Source organism: Pinus tabuliformis, chromosome 6 (assembly GCF_031772625.1).
Source record: "Pinus tabuliformis cultivar Carrire ecotype Pingquan chromosome 6, CPIR1, whole genome shotgun sequence".
Classification (NCBI taxonomy): Eukaryota; Viridiplantae; Streptophyta; class Pinopsida; order Pinales; family Pinaceae; genus Pinus; species Pinus tabuliformis.
Window position 1 is genome coordinate 615,848,381 of NC_142292.1, and position 17,497 is coordinate 615,865,877.

Consider the following 17,497-nt stretch of genomic DNA (forward strand, 5'->3'; position numbering starts at 1 on the left):
TGAGAGGACCAAGGTTCTAAAAAATTGAAAGAATTCTAAGAAGCACACATCAAGAAGTCTTCTTAGCGTTGTAGAAACCGAGAGATTGGATTAAAAAAAAATGGGAAAGCAACAAACATTGGAAAATGTATATACGTATTTTGTGATTAATTAATGATTCTAATCTAGTGCACTAAGCTGGGTATATCTGCATGGAGTGTTAGTACATGTAGTTGGGACGTTAATCTATTATTACCTTTTGTAAGGTTTTAGTATATTGTATTCTGATTTAAAATACTTACACACACAATTTAAGGTTTTATTAAGGTTCTATCATTTGAATTATTTTGCGCATTGTTACAAGAAGCCCTAAACCAATAGTCACAATGTGAAGGAGAACTTAGAACTAAAAGAGTAGTAAATTCTATTCCTAAGCATACTCAACAAACCATAGGTCGAGGGTACAAAATATTTCAAAGAGTCGAAAATTGCAATAAGAGAATTTCACAAGTCCAAGAAAATTGTACTAATAGTTCGAAGTTTAAGTCACATCTTGAATAAGGTTTGTGGATCCTGTGATGGACTGTTTGAAGGAATTGAAATACCTTTTAACTCATTCAGCACAGGATTTTTAAGCTAGCAAAGAAGTGTCCCTAAAGAAAGAGAATGATCACAGTTAGAGGACCTGTTGAAGCATCTACAACATACACTAACAAGAACCATCAAACAAAGAATCTGAGAATCTGGGAATTGTTTAAGGCCTTGGTCTAGAGCTAAATCAATAGGGAAACAAGACCACAATACCATACGAGAGGACCAAGGTTCTAAAACATTGAAAGAATTATGAGAAGCACACATTAGGTAGTCTTCTTAGCATTGTAGAAACTGAGAGATTGGATTAAAAAAAATGGGAAAGCAACAAACATCGGAAAATGTATATAGGTATTTTGTGATTAATTAATGATTCTAATCTGGTGCACTAAGCCGAGTATATCTACATGGAGTGTTAGTACATATAGTTGGGACGTTAATCTTTGATTACCTTTTGTAAGGTTTTAGTATACTATATTCTGATTTAAAATAATTACACACACAGTTTAAAGTTTTATTAAGGTTCTATCATTTGAATGATTTTGGGCATTGTTACAAGAATCCCTAAACCAACAATCACAATGTGAAGGAGAACTCAAAACTAAAAGAGTAGTAAATTCTATTCCTAAGCATACTCAACAAACCACAGGTCGAAGGTACATAGATATTTCAAAGAGTCGAAAATTACAATAAGAGAAGTTCACAAGTCGAAGAAAATTGTATAATAGTTCAAAGTTTAAGTCACATCTTGAAGAAGGTTTATGGATCCTATGGTGGTCTGTTTGAAGGAATTGAAAGACCTTTGAACTCATTCATCTCAGCAGTTTTAAGCTAGCAAAGAAGTGTCCCTAAAGAAAGAGAAGGATCATAGTTAGAGGACATGTTGAAGCATCTACAACATACACTAACAAGAATTCAAAAAGAGTAGTAGTCAACCATCTTGACAAAATTCCTATCTTGACACGTTTTGAAGATAGGAAACCATGAAAATAATAACGTATCCTTGGGAAGAAAATAAAGTCATCTAGAAAACAATTCTTTGCAAGGAAGGATAAGTACCTTTGAAGTTAGAAAAAGAAATGTCCAAAAACTACCAATTCAAGAAAACAAACTGAAATCTCAGGAGCCATCAAACAAAGAATATGAGAATCTGGGAATTGTTTAAGGGCATGGTCTAGAAGCACACATCAAGTAGTCTTCTTAGCATTGTAGAAACCGAGAGATTGGATTAAAAAAATGGGAAAGCAACAAACATCGAAAAATGTATATACGAATTTTGTGATTAATTAATGATTCTAATCTAGTGCACTAAGCTAGGTATATCTGCATGGAGTGTTAGTACATATAGTTGGGACGTTAATCTATTATTACCTTTTGTAAGGTTTTAGTATATTGTATTCTGATTTAAAATACTTACACACACAGTTTAAAGTTTTATTAAGGTTCTATCATTTGAATGATTTTGGCATTGTTACAAGAAGCCCTAAACCAACAGTCACAATGTGAAGAAGAATTTAGAACTAAAAAAGCAGTAAATTCTATTCCTAGGCATACTCAACAAACCACAGGTCGAGGGTACAAAATATTTCAAAGAGTCAAAAATTGCAATAAGAGAATTTCACAAGTCCAAGAAAATTGTACTAATAGTTCAAAGTTTAAGTCACATCTTGAATAAGGTTTGTGGATCCTGTAATGGACTGTTTGAAGGAATTGAAATACCTTTGAACTCATTCAGCACAGGAGTTTTAAGCTAGCAAAGAAGTGTCCCTAAAAAAAGAGAAGGATCACAGTTAGAGGATGTATTGAAGCATCTACAACATACACTAACAAGAATTCAAAAAGACCAGTAGTCAACCATCTTGACAAAATTCTTATCTTGACACCTTTTGAAGATAGGAAACCATGAAAATAATAACTTATCCTTGAGAAGAAAATAAAGTCATCTAGAAAACAATTCTTTGCGAGGAAGGATAAGTACCTTTGAAGGTAGAAAAAGGAATGTCCAAAAACTGTCAATTCAAGAAAACAAATTGAAATCTCGGGAGCCATCAAAAAAGAATCTGAGAATCTTGGAATTGTTTAAGGACTTGGTCTAGAGCTAAATCAATAGGGAAGCTGATCTGAATTGGATCCATAGAAAGACTATCGAGAACCATCATTGAAACAGGTCAAACAAATCTCTAAGGAAATCCAAAACAGTATCAAAAACACCCTAAACTAGTGGCAATGGCAGCTGACGTGGAACGATGAGGACCTCGGTCAAAGCACGCTAACCGAGGCCCATGGAGATTGCGCAGAAGGCCAAAGTCGCCCCTGGGAGCCCCGGAATGGGAAAAGGGCGAGGTTTTTGATGCGCAAATAGCGCCATCGCTAGGTGAACAAGGCCAAAATAGAGGAAGCCCGAGCACTTGGTCATGTTGGGAATTGAAGGACTACAGGCGGAAAAGGAAAAAGAACTAAAGTACAAAGGCAGGACCCATGCTCTGGAAACCGACGGTATTGATCGGGGTACCCTTGAATGGTAAGAGGTTTTGGATGAGAGCGGAGCAATTCCATACATCAATTGACGCGTGGCAAGCGGAGGTGAGAGAAAACCACCATTGATCGTGTGCTATCGGTCGAGCAAGTCAATCGCGTGAAACGTGCATATGGCATCGAATCTGGAGGGCCCAGATCAGATGGCTGAGATTGCACTCGATGGAGGAAGTGGAATCGATAGGGGATTAAGCTGCGTTCTAAAGAGATTTGGAATCCGTTTGACCACCACAGTGGAGGAAGAATGCATCCACAACATAACTGAAGAAACGAACTGATGAAGCATGCTGGAGCCATTTAGAGGAGGACAAGTGGCCACTCCCTGAGCTTTCATGATGACGTCGAATGCAGGGAACTCCAAGCACAGGTACAGAAGGTGAATCCACATAGGCGAAAGAGGAACCAAACAGGTATAGGGATCGAATGGCTAAAGCCATGAATAGAGACAGTCGAATTAGTTAGAATTGATTTGGAATCAGAATTGAGAGGAGTCCAAGTGACCAAGAGAGACAGTGAATAGTGAACCCTGAGAGGAGGACTAAACATAGAGAATAGTAAAGCCAAGTAGAAGAGACAGAGGGTCGAGCTGACCATAGGCAGCGTCGAGCACCAGAGAGCTTAAAGATTCAAGCCTTCCCATAGAGGAATCTATCTGAATTGAGCATCACATTTGGATCTTTCCACTGTAGACCAAGGGTCACAGAGCTGGTACGAAGAAGAAGAGTCTGTGTACTCCAAGTGGCTTGGGTAATCGAAGAACCACCCTGCCAAGAAAAATCTGCTTTAGGAGAACTCATATTGAGTCCCTGTATTGTAATTTCTCTGTTGAAAGACACAATAAAACAAGGCCACCACTGAAGCTGGACCAGAGACGTAGCCCTAGAGAATAGGGTGAACTCCTTATTAAAAATGTTTTTGTCTTTGTGTTGCTTACTATATTTCTCTACTGTCTCTCCATTTTATTGTCTGTGTATTGGAAATCTGATCGATCCATTCTTTCAATAACACAGAACACACACTAGCACATGAGTCTATAATACCTTTAGTTTAATAAATATTTAACTGATGGCCCTCATAGGGTAAATATTAGATGAAATGGTATCAAAGCTCAAGGTTGTAAGGTTAGACAAGCTTATGTTGGTATAGCTGTGAATGCTCACAAGATCAAAGCTCAAATTAGGAGAAGGAGAGTTGGTGAAAACTAATCCTGAAATTGGAAGAGTCTATCCTCGAAAGACCATGTCAGAAGAAATTTCTATGGGGCCAGACCCTCAATTCATAGAGAGTTTCCTAGCTATAAAGTCTATGGTTGAAGAAATGTACAAAGACTTTAGAAAGCAAAAGGTGGAAGATGCATCAGGCTCTAAGCAAGAGAAAGAAGAAGATGAGTCTCACTTCCATGACAACTCCAAAGGAAAGGGGAAATAGGAAAACTTTCTCACACCTCCTAATAGCCCTACAAAAAATAAGAAATAAACTTTGATTAAGTTAGATGTTAAATTTGATTTTCCCATATATGTTGGAGAGCTAAATGCTGAAAAACTAGACAATTAGATTAGACAAATTGATGTGTATTGCAGGGTACAGAACATAAACTCAGACAAGAGTAAGATTCAGCTGGCAAGCCTATGCCTAGGAGGCACTACCTTGGTTTGGTGGGAAGGTAGAACCCAAGCTGATATGAAAAGCCATGGTAAGACCATCTCTGTCTAGAGTGACTTCGTTTCTGCAATCAGAAAATAGTTCTATCCATTGGCCTACATGCAGCAGGCCATGATGAGTTGGCAAACTCTTCGGCAGTTGAAGGGGCAAAGTGTACAAGGGTATACTCAAGAGTTTAGAAAGAGAGCATTGACGTTGGGTATCTCACTAGACTCACCAGAGACTCTTTTGAAGTACATTGGTGGTCTACACAGCTACATGAGGCATACCATCCTCATGTTTAATCCCACTAGTATAGATGAGGTATTTGTACAAGCTACTCATCTAGAGGCTAGAGGAAAGAATGGCAATCCAGAAGTTGGGGGACCATCCCAACCCACTGTAAGCAAGAGCAAGGAGAAAAGAAAATAGAAATGGAAGGCAAGGAAGGCTAACACTGCACAGAAAGCCAAAGCTTCATGCACTCACTGTAAAAAGGAGGGGCATGATGATGAGCATTGTTGGATTCTGCATCCAGAGCTGAGACCTAAGAAGTCCAAGGGAAAGAAGAAGAAGACAGCTGCAACTATTCAGAGAGATTTGGGGTCAGACTTAGGAGATGAAACAACTATAGTAACCGCAGGTATAAGAGGCAAGAATTATGAAGCATCTACTAGTAATTCTACTCAATCTGTTATTGATGAAGAAAATGAGAGAAAAAGACATGAGCTTTTCCATATCCAAGTTATTTCCAAAAATAAAAAGATTGATACTTTGTTTGATAGTGGCTCTCAAGTAAATTTGATTTCTGAAGCAATTGTAAAGAAATTGGGATTAGCAACTACACCTCACAAGAAACCATACCCATTAGGATGGTTGAATGATAAAGCACAACTACAAGTGACTAGACAGTGCAAACTCAAGTTTTCTTTTGGGTCAACATTTGTAGATGAGGTTGAGTTAGACATAATTCCCTTGGATATATGTGGAATTTTTTTAGGAAGTCCTTACTTGTATGATAGAAAGGCTATTTTCTATAGAGCTGAGAACAAGTATCTACTGGTTAAATATGGAATCGAATACTTTGTAAGAGCTCATAAGCTCAAGAATAATTATACTCTCATAAACTCAGGACAGATGAAAAGAATGATTAATTCATGCAAACAATTCTTACTAATGATTGTAAAGGAAAAGAAACCTAATAAAACTAATGTATTTGAGGGCTGTAACGCTGAATAGTAGGTTGATATAGAAAAGGTTGTTTCAGAGTATGATGTCTTGTTTCAAGAACCTAAAGGTCTGCCACCCAAAAAGGGAATAGTACATGATATTATTTTGCAGCAAGATGTTCCATTACCTAACATTGGGATGTACAAGTTGTCTGCTTTAGAGAATGCTAAAATCAAGAAGCAGGTGCAAGAGTTTCTCAAGAAGGGCTTCATCAGGCCTAACACATCACCATGTGGGTCACCAATCGTTTTGGTGAGAAAGAAAGATGGCTCGTGGAGAATGTGCATTGATTACCAAGCACTGAATAAGATAACGATTAAAAATCGTTATCCCCTTCCTCGCATAGATGATCTTTTAGATCAATTAAAAGAAGTTGTTTATTTCACCAAGCTGGATTTGCACAGTGGATACCATCAGGTCAGAGTTGAAGAGCAAGATGCATGGAAGACTGCTTTCAAAACAAATCAGGGATTGTATGAATGGCTGGTTATGCCTTTTGGCTTAACTAATGCTCCTGCTACTTTAATGAGATTAATGAATGATGTGATCAGACCTTTTCTTGATGATTTTGTTATTGTGTATCTAGATGACATTCTAATTTTTAGTAAAACGTGGGAAGAACATTTAAAGCATGTTAAGCAGACATTAGATGTTTTGAAAAGAGAAAAACTTTATGTTAAACTCTCAAAATGTGAATTTGGCAAAACATCTCTAAACTACTTGGGTCATATAGTAGGGGGAGGTGAATTGAAAATAGGTCCCTCTAAAGTGGCAGTCATTATGAATTGGCCTAAACCTAGGTCTGCTACAGAAGTGAGAATCTTCCTAGGAGTAGCACAATATTGGAGGAATTTCATCTCTAACTTCTCCTCGATTGCAACTCCCTTACATGCTTTAACAGGATTGAATAAGGTGTTTCAGTGGGGAGGAAAACATCAGAAAACCTTTGACACCTTGAAAGAGAAAATAAGTACAACACCTGTACTAGCATTACCAGATTTACAAAGACCATTTGAGATCCAAACTGATGCCAGTGACTATGCCATGGGAGCAGTGTTGACACAGCACGGCAAACCCATATGTTATCATTCTTAGACTTTTAATCCTGCAGTAGTTAACTATCCTACATATGATAAATAATTGTATGCATTAGTTTAGAGTGTGAAAAAGTGGAAACATTATTTAATGGGAAAAGAGATAGTAATACATACTGATCATCAGCCACTTCAATATCTACACTCCCAAACTAAGTTGCAACAATCAAGACATTACAGATGGATGGGTTTTCTACAACAGTTTCACTTAGTCGTATGATATAGAAAGGGCATACATAACAAGGTTGCAGACATGTTATCTAGACCCATTATAAATGCATCTGCCATACTTAAGCATAATTCTATGCTACATGAAGGCTACATAGAACAATATGCTCAGGATATGGATTTTAAAGATGTATACGCAACTTTGAGTCAAGGCAAAAGAGTAGAAGAATTGGACTATCATATAAAGGACTGACTCTTAAACCATTGTGGGAAACTCTGCATTCCACAAACGGAGAGAATAAAGATAATTAGGGAAGCACACACTTCTCTGATATCAGGTCACTTTGGGGTAAGAAAAATAGTTGCACAGTTGCAAAGATTCTGCTATTCGCTGAAAATGAATGAGACAATTTCTAGATATATAAGAGGGTGTGCCATGTGTGCTAAAAGCAAGCCCAGGAATAGAAAACTAGGATTGTACACTCCATTGCTAGTTCCTTCTCACCCTTGGGAAGGTGTTTCCATGGATTTTGTTGGAGGACTGCCTAAATCTAGGGAAGGTCATGATTATCTATATGTTGTTGTGGATAGGTTCAGCAAAATGTGTATTTTGATACCTTGTGTTTGGTCAATTTAGTGTTGTCTAAATTGCTATCATAAATTGTCAACCCGGGGCTCGTAAGCTGATGAAGTGAAGTGTACAATATATACTTAAGTGGCCTTTTCTAGTTCTTTTTGTCGTTCTTTAGTTCATGTGTGACTTATCTTCCTAATGTGATGAAATTATAAACAAGTGAGTGAATGTGTGTGTATGTGGCGATTTCTAATTGCTTCTTGAAATTTAAAGAGAAAACTTGAACAATAACTTGGAATGAAATTAAAGCTTCAAATGAAAGTAAAGCATCAAAAAAAAAGACCAATGGCACTAGTCCAATACCTCTACTACTCATAAGGATGAAAATGATATCTACATTAACTCAATTGAACACTACTCTAACTCCTCTATTGAATCTAAAGCAATGCAAAGATTAAGTGACAAATCACACTACTTAATTCTCCCTTAACATTCTGCCTTTAGCTAAATTGATCATGTGAAAAAGAGTTAGGAGTGAATTAGCAATATGAGTCCAAAACTAAATAAACCAAGCTGCAATTAAATGATATTTTGGTCCCACAAAAGTTAGTGAAATTATGATAAGAAGAACCATCAAGGGATTAGCAACTTGACAAAACCTGGTAAAGTAACTAAGCAAGGAAACTAATGAAAATCAAAGCAAAAGTCAGTAGTTTAGATAAGACAACTTCAAATGCCACTAGTGATAAAAAGAAGGAAAAGCACACTGTCCCGGGCTCCTAACACACCTGCAAGAACAAACTGATCAGTTCTGAAAAATGCTGGGAATGTAAAGGCATAATTCAAACTGTACAATATTATACATGTCGAAAGAAATGAAAATTGCAGAAATCAAACTGTACATTAGTATACATGTGAAAATGAAACATAAAGAAGTGCAGGGAAATGAAATTAAAAGCTACTGTACATAGGTTGTGGCAGACGGGGGCCCTCCATATACTCAACCAGTTAAAAATCAGCTACACGGATAGGAGCAAAACAGTCTTCTTGATATTAAATCAGCATGTCACAAAATACAAAAGCTGTATAAAACAGTCTTTGAAACAGAGTTTTATAAACGAAAATGATTACAGCCAAAAACTAGACCTGAAGACTAACTACTAAGCATATGCAAACGCTTTATTTATAGCAGCAGAGACAAACTTTCTTCTGCGTAAACTAAGCTAACAACCAGCTAACTAATTAACTGTGCAAAAGACACGCAGCAACACCGTGCACTGTTTGAGGAAACGGTCATCGTGGATGATAAATCCACGGTTAGATTCTTGTCCCCTACCGTCTTCGTGGCTCGAAGAAGATGCCAGCTGTGGTTACGTGCTTCACCTTCTCACGCAGAGCCGTGCCATCGCTTGGAACCTTGCTGTTTGACCGCGGTTACATCTGCGTTGACCAGGGGTATATATGAGTGAGTTGGCTTTGCTGATAGCACACGAACCATGTACACAGTCATACCAACTTGCCCATGTGGCCCTTTCCTTTGGAGGACACGTGGAACATAGCAAACAAGAAAATAGCTGCGGAATCTCTGATCGGCTGCGGAAACGCTGTATTAGCTGCGGAATTGCAGCACTTGTACCAAAATTCTAAACCAACAGTCAATCATTAGCACAGTCAACAAATCATGTTAAAAATACATATAATGCAATGAATTGAACAAGTTGATGGAGGAAATGATGACAAAAGAGAGAAGTGAGTAGGAAAAAGCTGTTGGGAGGATAGGTAAATGAGTGCAGGTTTGAGGCTCAACATACCCCCACTGTGAGGGTGTTGCATGTCCTCATGCAACCAAAACTTTGTCATAATCTTTCAGTCCACATGTTCAGATGCCTCTGCCAAGACATCCAACCTTCTCCTTTTCCTCCTTGTTGTCAAATTTGCTCTTGGTTTCCTAACCAAGCACCTGAATTTCAAGTTAACCAAGGCCCTGCTTAATTTCTTACATTTCCTCTTCAATTTCCTGTTCTTTCTTTGCCAAAGACCCAAATGAAGCATTGTGTTGTCGTGGACCATTTTGTCCACTTTGCTCTGTTCTCTCAATGCTTCGTTTTCCTGTTTGATATGGCGATTCAGGATCTCTAACTCAAATACTTCTTGCTTCAGAGATTGAACCTGTTGTTCAAGGGGCAAGACAGTGCTAGGACCGGCAACAGATTGCTCTAATGTTTCAAAATAATCATATGCCACCTGCTGGTCAGGGTCAATGTCAGGTGTTTTTCTTGGCCTAAATTCAAATCCTTGAAAATGGCTTTCTCTCTCTTGTTGGAAAGGACTTTCCTCTCTTGGAGGACTTAGCTCAATATTTAGCCGAATTGGAGTCTTCTCAGGTGTGCCCAAATCAATGAAATGGGACTGTTTCTCTTTTGTCACACTCTTCTTCTCTATAAGTCTACTGCTTCTTCTCACTTGCATGCTAGTACTCTTTGGCTGACTGTTTTGTTTTTCTTTTTGTTTCTTTTTGGAGAGGGCAGTAGCATGGAGTTGAGCAAGTCTATCAGCTAGTGTTTGGGATTCTTCTTCAATTGAGGGCTCAGGTGAAGGGTATAACTCCTGCACAATGGATTTCCCTTTATCCCTCTTTTGTCTTTTAGTTCTGCCTCCCTTTTTCTTTTCCTCTTGAACAATTTCTTGGACAGTTTCTTGAACAGTCTCTTCAGCAGTTTCTTGGGCAGTTTCCTCAAATTCTACATCAGTTTCTTGGGCAGTGACTTCTCTCCCTCCTCTCCTACTTCTCTTGGGTATTTTAGGAGACTGCTAGAGGCTTCGGCTATCTCTTGAAAATGGTTTCTAACTAGAAACTTCTCCCATGTATCATTTTTAGTTTTCAACTGCTCCTCAATTAAAATTCTAATGAGTCCATGATGAGACAAGTGGGGTTCAATGTTTCCCACGTGTTTCTGAACAGTTTCACTCATCTTCTTTAGACTAGCTAACAAGAAATAAGGTAGGTTGATAGCATGGTCATTCATAAAGTGCATCATGATTCTTGCATGGTATACATACATGACACCAAAGCGGCCTTCACATGTTAAAATTTTTTGAATAAGCAACAGTAATGAAGTCCACTCTTCCTTAATGACTCGTACAGGGATTCCCTTAGTGAAAATGGAGGTATCCATACCTGGATTTTTGAGCATATTTTTCCACTCTTGATCTTCAACTTTTCTGTTTTTGAACCAGTGTTCTCCTTTTTGAGGCAAATCGGTTGCTGTGGCCAAGGTGCTCTCTGTTATGGTGAACTGCAGGTCTCCTACCTCCACGGTATTTCCATTAAATGATCGGGCAAATGCCTTTGTCACCTCTTTATTGTACCCTTTAAACTTCTGGATGAACTCCAACCATTTGGCTTTCTGCAGTGCTTTCTTTATCTGTGGGTAACCCTCTAAAAATTTCGAACCCTCCGGTTCTGCTCTTAAAAATTTTCCCATTTCGGTTATCAGTTCACTTGCAGCTCTGACAGTGGTGTTTGAACGCTGGAGGAGAAAGCTTCACGGGAAAACAGTGCCCAACAGCGGGACTTACGGCTATAACAGAGTGGTCGTGATGCAATGAACTGTAAGGTGCAGGACTGGTGATCGAGGTTTTGAGTGGAGCGGTGAGGAAAATAAAACAGAGAGGTTCACGGTAAAACGAGAGTGGTGTATGGAAACGAGAGTGAAAACGGTGGAGTGAGGGAGTAGATAACAATATGAAGATGGGGTTATGCATGCGAGAAGTGGAGTTATGAGTAGAGGATACAACGGCCAAATCCCTGAACGTCAGGTGGCTGTGTACACTTGGCTGCGGAAATGATCATTTGGAGAGCCGTAGTACACCAGTACACGTCACTGAGGTACGAGTAGTTAATGGCAGAGCGGTTCGTATTAAGTTCGAATCAATAGTAATTAGGGACCGTTAGGATGATGGTGAGGTGGATTACCCAGAATCATGGACGAGGAGTGGACGAGGATCTTGTCAATCATTACATTAAGTGCCTCCTACCATGATTTGAAAACCATACATAAATGATATCAAACTGTTAGTTAAAAATTTGGAACATACCTTCATACATTTGCATTTGATCCCTTTGTTTGTTGCTGACCTTGTAGGTGCTATGTATCCTTGCTGCTCTTTGATGATGATACCTCTGACTGTAAATTTTCCTTTTTGAAACAGAATTGCTTTGATTGCAGAGACAGAGTGTATCAGCTGCGGAAACTCTGTATCAGCTGCGGAAACTGCAATCAACACTTTTCTGCCTGCACAAAGATGATTAGAACAAACTTAAGTGAATGGAATAGTCCTAAAAGGGACTTTATTGGTGGAAATGAGATGGAATGAATGATTTGGAAGAAAAATGAAGTGGAATGAAGATGATGAGATGGATGAAATGGCGGTGTTGGATACCTATAGTAATAGGTTTCATATTTCATGATTGGCAAGAGAAAAGCCAAATATGCTCTGCTTTGGTATCCCAAAGATCCCATATTTCCTAGAGAGCAAGAGCTGGGTAAAGTGTTTCTAGTATTGAGGACCTTGTTTCAATTTTTGTGGATGATTCAACAGTTTAATCTGGATCATGCCATGTTTCAATTTTGAGTTGTAGAATAGAGAAAAAAGGTCTGTCCAAACAGCTTAATCTTGGCAGACAAGTAGTTCAGGTAGAGAAACAAAGGTTTCCAAAAGTTTAATCTGGGACCTTGGAAGACATAAGGGTAGAAGTAGATAGAGAGAAAAGAGGAAAAAAGCCAAAGAAAAGAAAAGGCAATTGAGGGTTGCAAGTTCAAGTGCCCCTCCAAGAAGAAACAAAAAATGCTAGGCAAAATAGTTGGGTAGGCAGTTGTGGTTGCAGAAAAAATATGATCACCATTACACAAGTATCAATAGGTCTCTTGCCAAGGCAATTGATCTATCAGCAAACAAAGTGGTGAATTCCAGGAAATTACAGCAAAGAGCATCACTAACTTCTTCTCTTTCCCTCTCTAAACCATCACTAACACCCCTTTCTAAATCCCCCTTCTTCATTCATATTAACTCCTAATTCTACTATATAACATCCCTTATCTTACCCCACCCCTAATACTATTAACACTAAAGTGTATAAAACCCCAAATCTTATGTATATTCCCTCCCCTAGGCATAATAGCCGTGTATTTTTCAAAAAAGGGACCAAATGGCATCTGGCCACTTTGGTGAACCTATTCCACCCATTTCCCCTCTACTGCAAGTCGATTTACCTTCAAATCACCCCTGCACTGCTAAAACCCACTCTCTGAAATCCATTTTGCCTGTAAAACCTTTGCAAAGGTCAAATTCCCGCCTCTGGCACATTCCCCGATCCTACCGCATTGTGGTTTAAACAAACATTTGAAAAAACCCACACAAACCCACAAATTTTGATTTTTCCGCCCGTAATATTGAAGGCGCATGTTATCCCTCCGCCAGCCGTCGGATCAAGCCCACCAGATCCGACGGCCTACAGCAATATCGGAGCGCCTCCCGTGACCGCACGTTAACTTCCGGGGAAGTGACGTTGCGCCTTGTCACGCCTCCTCCACGCGTCGGGCGTTAAACTATCTCGGAGCCCGCTCTGACATCCATCGCGCCGTACCTTAACCGCCCCGGGAGACTGCAACGGTTAAGCCCTTAACCGTGACCGCTGCACGTTAACCGCAACTTGCCCGCCGTTAATTCATCGCCACGTCGTTGCCTGCCTGTACCCGCTTATATTATTGGCCCACCTCACTGCTGACTGGGCTGCCACCTCGCCTAAACCGTTGACCAGTCGCCCACCGCCACGTCGCCTGATGACGTCAGCTGACGCCACCTCACCATGACCCACCAATGACGTCATGCTGACGTCAGCAGAAAAAAGCGCCAAATGGTAAAATGAGCCATATTTACCAAATTTTCCCGTATTTTTACCATTTACACTGTGTTTTTACTGTGCGCTTTGCTTGACCGTTTGAGCTCGAATTTTCGCCAGCCAGTTGATTTGCCCGGGCGACCTTCTCAAAAAGCACCTGTGTACCTGTGTTTCAACCTCTGCTCGTCGGATTACAGGTATTTAGACCATTTCGCCCTCCATACGACCTTCATTTAGCTCAAAATTGCTCACAGGGATAATGGGACCATAAAGACTAGATTTACACCGTTCATTCCCTTTCATTCATCCAGCATTGTCACTGTGAGGGCCAAGAAACGCTGGCAGAGCTCTAAAAACCTGCAATTCTCATTAAAAACCTCTGTAATTCTGCGTTTTCCCGGCAGAAATTGCTAATAGACATATTCCACCCTGTTAGAGAGTTCAGTCACACCACAGAGAGATTCTATCACTAGAATCCAGTAGTATTTCAATTGCTACTGAGAGAATTCCCCTTGAATACTCAAAACCTCAACCGTTTCCACAGAAGACTGTCTCCAGACTGTGTTTTCACCATTCCACCTGTCTATTTGCAATTCTAGTAACTTGAACAGCTATGGAGACCCCTATTGCACTGAACATCAAGCCCATCAATGCTCCTCACCAAGAACTGGCATGGAAAGCCCTGGGAGACATGGACTACCAAATGCTGGATTGGTTTCCTATGGGAACCAAGTATAATGTGTTAATGCTGAATGAACTAAGAGCCCAGCACCATAGTGGAGCAGATATCTTGGGGATTTGGGAGTCAAATTTGCCCATATACAACCTTCCCCAAGTCAATCCAATGCCAGAGCTCATTTACAGCTGCCAGGAATGCTATGACCCCAGCCAAAGGGCAGTCATAAGCCCCACAGGCCTAGTCCTGTTCCAGATCACCCCAGAGAGCATAAACCAGATGCTGCACTTCAATACAGCCAAGAAATTGACCCCTCTGTCCATGCAGAATCTAATTAACACAGGGATCAAGCTGTCCAGTGACCAGATTATCAAAATCAACCAACTGTTCGTCATATCAGGCTCTGAAACAGTCAGAACCCCTCCTATTGGGTACCATTGTCTGAATGAGTTGGGCAGAATGCTGGTGGACCTAATTAGCTATGTCCTAGGGTTCAGGGGGCTGGAAGATGTAGATGAAAGTATAATGGCAATGCTGTCCATGTTTGCCCCTGGTAAGCCTCCAGCTGTGCAATATGATTATGCAACTTACATAGCAGAGAAAATCCATGATCAGTTCATGAATTTGAAAAGGGAGAGGCTGTTTAGGTACTCCTCATATATCTATCATTTATTTCTTTTCTATCAGCCAGCTACCTTCTCAGTTCCTTTGAGGCCACTCAATGCCCAAGGAAGCCCAAGATCAGTTGTTTTCTGGACCTCTGTGTTTCATTTTACCTCAGTATCACCCTATACATACTGTGAGTTCATTGATCTATTTGTTCATCCGGCCCTAACAGTTCTGCAAGGTACTCCTCCTCCTAGATTAACCGATGAAATGAGGAGGATTCTACATCTGAACAAATCCTACAACATTGGCAACTGGTACTTCTACCAGAACCACACAGTCATTAGGATATATGGCTGTGAATTGAACCCATTTAGATTGCCAAGGTATGTCCCCATGAGGCTTTTTGCCCTGGAGTATTTCAGGCAGTTTGGGAACTCAGATTACCTTCACTTTCAGAGTAGAAACAAGAAGTCACAATTGAAGGTAAGAAGTCAGCTAGGTTCCTTCCTGTATAACAAGAAAGAGGAAGGATGGAAAGAGGCACACAGCATGCTGGAAGGCCTCAGATTGCAGACCAGTTTTGAGTGGATTCCTTATGACCCCAATCATAGTATTTCCCTCAGGAGAATTAGATACAGACTGGGCAACTATGCACATAAAAGACAACCGGAAATAGAAAAGTATGCCAATGCACTAGATTGGGAAGAGGGTACACTAATAGAACAACTCACTGAGGTAGAACTGCTTGAGAAAGAAGCCAGGAATGTACAAAAGGAAACTGACTTGGAAACTTGTGCACAGGTGCCCTACTCCTACAGAAAGCAAAGTGGAACAGCTGCTGGATCTTCAGCAGCACAGCAGCAAACCACTGAGAAGACATCCCAGGCAGCAAGCAAAGACAAAGGTAAACAGGTGGAACAGCCACCTGTATTGACAGAGGAACAAGTGGACACCTTGCTACAGCAGCAAGAGGAAATGGAACAGCAAGAGCTGGGACAGCAACAAGAAAAAGCACAGTCCAGTGAGCAGCCCTTACAGCAGGAAAAGGGGACAGATCAACCTGGCAGTACCGAGCAGCAGCCTCAAACAAATGTGCCTCCCAGGACAGACACCAATGTTGACACATCAGTCCTCCAAACACCACAAAAGGAGGATGTGACAAGGAAAAGGGAGAGAGAGACCCCCCACACCTCATCTTTCATCAGGGGAGAGAAGAGACAAAGACTGAATGACTCCCAAGAGGAGGACATTGCAGTAAGGCAAGCCATGGGTATGGGCCCACCCAGTGGAGAACTTTCGGCCAGCTCATCCCAGCGAGGACATGACATGACAATGGGAGGAGAGGTCAGCTCCTCCAGTGAAACAAGAAAAGGACAGTCAAGTATAAAACAGCAATTCATTGACATAAAAAGGAGGAGTGATCCAATAAAAGTGCAGCTATATGATCACTTGTTGAACCTAGCTCCTAGCAACCAGCAGAGACTCATGTCTGCTTTCGATGTGAGCGAAGGCAAAATGATAATGAGCCACTTCATGCCTACAGCTTTGCAGCCTCAGTCCACCTCGGACTATCTGAGAACCAACATGGAGGTTCTTGCCAAAGACATACACCCCATGGACAAGATTGAACTGCATAAGCAGACTGGTGAAATGGTGTATGCCTCCTTGGCAGATGAGACATTAGAAAATTATAAATTAAAGAGCAGTCTAGACAACACAGCTTCTCAGCTGGAGTTAGAAAGAGCTTCATCACAAGCCAAGGACAATAGGATCAAGTCCTTGGAAGAGGTAATCATAGAGATAGGGCATGACCCTAAAGATGTCAAAGGCATTCAAGAGCTCCTGAAGATAAGGGATGCAGACATGGCAGCCCTAAGAAAGAAGATCAAACTCCCGGCCACCCTCCATCCACAGACCGATGAAGTTGCCCAGCCCAGCAAAGGCAAGAGAAGGATGCTACAGATCTGTTGGTGTCCTTATATAAAGAGCTGGTCAGGACTCAGGACCAGCTAGGACAGACTGAAGCTGCAAAGGCAGCACTACAGGAGACACTGAAGCAAAGAGAAGAGGGCCAACCCTCCCAGCCTCCTCCTATCATAATAAACCTTGAGGAAACCCCTCCCAAGATTACTCCTCCTCTTCAGCAAACAGAAACCACGGCACCATCCACAGCAGCAACAACTACAAAATCAGAACAGGCTGCTAGCTTAGACATGCAAAAGCTGCAAGCTGAGATCCAAGCCATGGAATCTCAAATGAAAGAGCTGGATGAGCTTAAGAAAACCTTGACTAAGGTAAATGAAAGGTTTGACAGGAGCAAACAGAATGAGGCAACCAAAGACAGAGAGGTGAAAGCTCTTAAAAAGAGGATTGCTGAACTAGAGAAGGAGCTTGCACTAGAAAGGGTGACAGCTGAAATGAAAGCAGTATTATGGAGCAACATTGGAAGGTCCATTGCCAAACAGTGGCAATATATTGAGACCATGGATGAGCAAATG